General features: G+C 38.4%; 1 long non-coding RNA gene across 1 annotated transcript in view; it reads left to right on the top strand.

Annotated features, from left to right (window-relative positions):
- Positions 1 to 5,141, top strand: part of LOC125486308 — an 8,899-nt gene extending 3,758 nt beyond the window's left edge. The window contains exons 2-3 of the long non-coding RNA XR_007264996.1: positions 4,259 to 4,417; positions 4,754 to 5,141. This is a non-coding gene — a long non-coding RNA (uncharacterized LOC125486308). The remainder of the gene's footprint in view (positions 1 to 4,258; positions 4,418 to 4,753) is intronic.
- The last annotated feature ends 843 nt before the right edge of the window (positions 5,142 to 5,984 follow it).

The raw sequence follows: 5,984 nt of genomic DNA, 5'->3' as shown, positions 1-5,984 counted from the left end.
TCATCCAGCTCTACACCTTGTTATGTCAGATCCTCCAACATCTGCAGTTCCTCCAATCCATAAAAATACAAACCTTTTTTTATATATCAGATTCACTACCTTTAGAGAAACTAAATGTAACTTTTAATTATGTTTTTGTCATCGGTTGAAAAAATTGCTGAGACAGATAGAAGAAACGTCAGGAAAGTGAAGTAGAATTGTTGTGGAATGTGAGTTTATCATTTATTGGGCTGAAACCATTGGTTGAGTTTTAAAAGACTGGGCAACAGCAACTCAGTTTCTATGACGGTTAATCTTTAATATAACCATATCCTGCAAATTACAAAACTATCATAATGAGGCAGGCTGACTAGCAGATCCCATCAGAGACAATTACAAGAGGAATGTAACTCATTCATTAGACATCCAAGTAAGTGTGGAACAAGACATCAGGCACAATTACAATGGACATTAGAGTCTGGTTGGCAGAAGGGAACTCTTCTGGCCATGATCTAATCGTGTCTAAACTATCGTCCTGGAGTAAAATTGTGATGACCGTGTTTGGGTCAGATGGAGAAAGGAGATCATGTGATAAGCCAACTAACTCTCTTTTAAGAAACTGCTTTTCTCTGGGGCACAAGCAGAGATGTCAAAGAAGCAAGACTCTCCACTCATTTTATAAGCTTGAACCCTGCCTACTGAATAACCAGCCTCACACCACAGCCAGTGTTTAAAGAATCAACCCTGCAGCTGTTGTTTCCAGAGGAAAGGTAACAAATCATTTCTCAACCTCTTCAAATGCAGAATTCAGAAAGACCATAAAATTCATTCTCAAACCATCAAAATGACTAATTTACAAGACCCATTTACTGTTGATTTGTTTGGATTGTCAAGACCACACTTAGAAACTTATTTGTGCGTTTATTCCATGTGTGTGTGAGAGTCAGCATTTCCATTACTTTTTTATTAAAATTGGGTCTTAATTACTATTCTTCTTTCTGTCTGTGTGTATATTTTACAGTCACAGCTTGTAACCAGTTAAATATACCCTTCCAAAAATCTCTGCTATTGTCAATGGGCAATAGGAAAAGAGGGAAGACATTCCAACTTTTCTCAGTTGGTCATAATAAAACTACATACATCTTTAAATTTGACATTTTGAAAACATCCAAAAGCGAATAAAAGCTGAAGGAATGAGACCTCACAATTTTAACAGTTAACTTTGAATGTCACAGAAGTCAGTTGACAGATATTAACAGTTATCATTTTGGGAAGAAAGGTAATAACAAATCTTAAATTTCTGTCATGAGTTTAGTTTGTATCCACCATGTAAATCTAGAAGGTTCACCACTATTCAATATCTGTTAATGGTGAAGTAGTGAGATGCTGCTTTTGCAAATCTACTGGCAGGGCAGCACAATTTGAGCAGCAAGTTTGAAATAATAATATTTAACTTCACATTGTCTGAAATTGCTTATGGTTAAAAGAAGGATGGGTAAATCCAGCCTCATCATTTTTATGGCAAAATCCGAAGAACAGACCTGTCCATCACACATACCACCCTCAGTTTGAAGAGATTTTATTGTAGTGTATAATAAAATCAGAATTGTTTTCCTTTGTGAACCAGTGATCATCAAGACTACTTGACCAGTCTTGCCCTTACCAAACATTTACATATGGGCACATTTTTAGCTGGTGTTACCATCCATCCCCCACCCCCAACTTCTCACTTCCATTATATCGTCTAATTGTTGCCAGCTGAACTCAGCTAGTGAAGCTATAGCTTCTCAGTCACACAATTGTCTCTGAATTGCAGGGCAATGAGGTTAAGTCCCACTCCAAACTGTGAGTTATCACTCCAGCAGAAAACTGACGAAATTCTTTACTGTCGTGGATGCCATCATGCGACTTAGTGATAGTGTTCCTATCTCTGAGCCAGAAGCTCTGTGTTCAAGTCCCACATACCTCTGGACATGTCAATTTGAAAATAGTTAGACAAAATGAAATCCTACTGGGCTACTTGAGTTGATAGCTTTGCATATTGCTCCAGTAAGGAAGTTTCATGTTAAAAGTAGTTTCAGCTTCTATTTTCCAGCTACTGTTTTGAAATGGATTTGCAATTAAGATGGCATCATTGTGCAAATTTCTAATTTGATCACTCAATATATTCAACACTGTATGAGAGAAATATGTTGGTCCAAATTATCATTATACATTGAATATTCAATACATAGTAATTTCACCTAGTGTTCCATTATGCTGTTTCTGGTGCATTTTTCAGATATTTGAGTTGTGGCTCAATACACAGTAAACCACAGCTGTAATGAGATCTTAACCACCACCTACCACTTAAAAGAATATTGTACACTTGATGCAGCTGTGTGAACTTACTGACACCTCTATTTTAATCCATATGGTAAAAGAAGCATTGTGTGGAATGATGTTTTTGAATACATTAGATTGCTTGTTTTGGGGAGATCACCCGAAAGTTTAAAAACTGTCTTGACATGCAAGTTCTGGAAAAGACATGTTTTGCTTCCATCCCAGTTTCAGTTTACTAACCTGGGCCTTGTTTGAATGACAAACTCTTTACTGCCTTTTACTCACAGCGTACGTTTGCTACAACCATATGACAACATATCATCATCATCATGTTAACTCCAAAACCTTGGAGTTGACTGGACATTGCCCTGCATTTAAATCCAGATGGTGCATTGTTTGATTTACTAGAATTTGACTTGTTGCAAAAAATCAAGGATAGTTCTGTAAAACATTAGTATGGCCTTTTTCTGTGGAGGTTTGAAATTGAATTGAGGTTTGAATACAGCCAATGGACAACATAATGATTCAGGTGGAATCTCGCCCTCCCTCCTCAAAGGCAGTCCCTTGATTACATGGATGACTTTCTTCCACTCTGGAGTTGTGGATCCTGAAATAACTAAACTGGATCCTTACACCATGCCACAGGTTGGGCTGGTTGCGTTTGATGAGGCTAGTGGAGTGCTTGTGTTTTTGCATGTACCTTTCACCATTTACACTTGGCCTGCACCAGCACTTGTCTCAAAACAGTTGGCATCTTTATGGTTGCCTCTTCTCCAGTTTGGGCAAAAGATTCTCATGAGTTTCAGGGAGGCTTTAAGGATGTCACTGAACTGTTTCCTCTGTCCACCTGGTAACCACTTGCCATGATGAAGTACAGAGTACAGAGAGAATTACAGGATGCTGTGTCAGATATGCAGACGGTATGGCCCATCCAACACAGCTGACTGATCAAACTCAGTATTTGAATGAGGACACTGATATTGGAGCTCCTACCCTGCTACTAGACTTGCAGGAGTTTGGAGAGGCATCACTTATGATTTTTCCTTTGTGATTCGAGATTTCTGCAAAGCATTAAGAAAGGCAGATAATATTGCTGCCTGTAGTCTATGAGTTTGGTGCCAAGTTTCACGTCTTTATCTTCAAAAGCTCTGTTCCTCAGATGGCCAAAGGCTGCATTGACACACCAGAAGCAATACTGAATTTCATCATTGATAACTGCGCTCATTGAGCCGAGCGTCCCGATATATGGGGCATTGATCCATATTGTCCAGTCGCTCATTGTGGATCCTGATAGTCAGGGGATGATGTTACATGGTCTGAAATGAGAATGTGAACTGTAGATTTGTAAGCATATAACATGAGTGTGCACAAAGCACAACAAATGCTTTTGGACCATTCAGTTCAAAGAAGACAATCTCCCTTCAACTTTTACTTCAGTTAAACAATTTAGCGGAAAGTTTTTTTGAAGAAACATCCTTATCCCTGACGTTTTGTGATCCATTTATGTCTCATATCCATGTATCTTACATAAACTGATAGACAGAGCCTGCCCACATCCTTCAGGAAAGCAATGTACTGATTTGGGCCGAACAGGTTCAACGGTTCCTCCTCCAATACTGGCTCATCTACTGCAGATACAGCATTTATGGTAACAGTGGAATTAGCCTCTTCAGTTGTAGGTGGCAAAATGTAGATAGAATCATCTTGATCGACCTAATTCACATTTCCTGAATACCACAGTGACTGGATTGACTTCCATGAGTTATGAAATATGATACAAAAATAATATATTGCAGGCGTTGGAAATCCAAAATAAAGAGAAAATGCTGGTTCTACTCAAAAGGTCAGGCAACATCAAGAGACAGAGAAACAGAGTTCATGCTTCAGGTCAATGACTTTTCCATTTTGACGATAGGTCATCAAACTAAACATTATCTCTGTTTCTCTCTCCCCACAGATGCTGCAGACTGCCAAATATTTCCATCATGTCTTTTTATATGAGGAAATCTGAAATCATTGAATTGGATAATTTTATACACAGCTGCAACCATCAATTGACAAGTCTCACTTCAATCGTTTCCTCACTGCTGTATTGTGGTCCTGCCAAGCACTCTGGGTAAATCTATACTACATGTTATTATAAGATTGATAAACATGGTTTATCTAATATGAACTTCCTTCTTCCGATTGTTATACTTGTGAGCTTTGATGGACTAAATTGATTCCTTAACAGGACGTTCCTTAACAGGAAGAAAACTGGATCTAAAGTTGTTGTACTGGCCACCTGGCTATAGATTAAGGCAAGCTTCATAAGATCCATATGGAATAAACAAAGCTGTACTGAAATCACATTTTATCTAAAGACATTGAAACCAGGCCACTGTATCAAGGTCAAGCAGTTCACATCTCCTGTTTAATTTGCTAATCTCCTCACAATTTCCCATATTTGTAGATTGAAGACCTGTCTGCCAGTTAGCCAGCTTGGAAAGACAATGCAGCTAAACTCAGGAGCATACATTGAAATATATTTCAACAACCTGTTTTGATCAGCACAGAAGAAAGAAGAACAAATGAATCTGTGACAACAAGAGATGGAACTCACATTCCTTGCATGTTTCTCTCATTACTTCAGAAAACAGTACCCAGTGAAAAGGCAGCTTTGGAAAAGTACATTCACCAAGAACTCAAGGCATCCATTCATTCTGCAAATAATTCTGTAATTAATCAACTGTGGCCTCAAGTTTCAAATCTAACATGTCAAAGCCTTTCAGGATATTTAAAATACACAGCGTTAGTTCTTCCTACCGGTACTAGACCCTTTCCCTTTTAAATTTGTGAGTTTGCATGTGATTAAAGTTTCATTGTTGTTGTCTTTTTCTTGTGATTAGCAAATAAAATGAATCTTTTTTTCACTCAAGAAAACATTGTTCATTTGCTCTTTCATTTTCTAAAGAACTATATTTTCATTCAAGTGCGGCAGCTGCTTGCTGAATAGAATTATGGTGACAGACCAAGACAGGAGTTAAGAAAAGGGAGCTAATTTCCCCTCCCTACTCAGTCAATATGACTTTACATTGTATTTATTCTTTTCTGAGATGTGGACATCACTGACAATGGGGACATTTACATCCCACCCGTAATTTCCCTGGAGAAGGTAGCTGTCGGCTGCCTTCTTGAATAATAGTAGGTACAGACTTTCAGCATTATCATTTAGTGAAGTGAAAAACAAGGTCATATTTTTCCAAGTTAAGTTGGCATGAAGTTTGGAGTGAAATCTCCAGGTACTGGTTTTCCCAAGCATCTGGTGCCTTTGAACTCTCAGGTGGTGGATGTCATTGGCTTGAAAAGTGCTAATGAAGGATCCAGGCCGAGTTGCTGCAGTGCATTTTGAAGATGGTACACACTGTAGTGTGGTTGAGGGAATGAACATTGAAGATGATTGTTGAGATGCCAATCAAGAGTGCTACTTTTCCCAGATGATGACATTCTCCTTGATGTTGTTTGTGCAGCATTCATCCAGACAAGAGGACAGCATTCAATTATACTCCTAGGTGGGGGACAGTATTAGGGAATCAGAGGGTGAATTGCTCACTCCAGAATTCCTTGCTTCTGATTTAAAGGATCAGTTCAGGTTGTGAGAAATTATTCAGGAGGTTTATGTAGGAGAAATTAGATTAGATGAA

This window comes from Rhincodon typus, chromosome 27, assembly GCF_021869965.1.
Source record: "Rhincodon typus isolate 14 chromosome 27, sRhiTyp1.1, whole genome shotgun sequence".
Taxonomy (NCBI): Eukaryota; Metazoa; Chordata; class Chondrichthyes; order Orectolobiformes; family Rhincodontidae; genus Rhincodon; species Rhincodon typus.
This window is presented reverse-complemented; position numbering and strand designations above follow the sequence as displayed.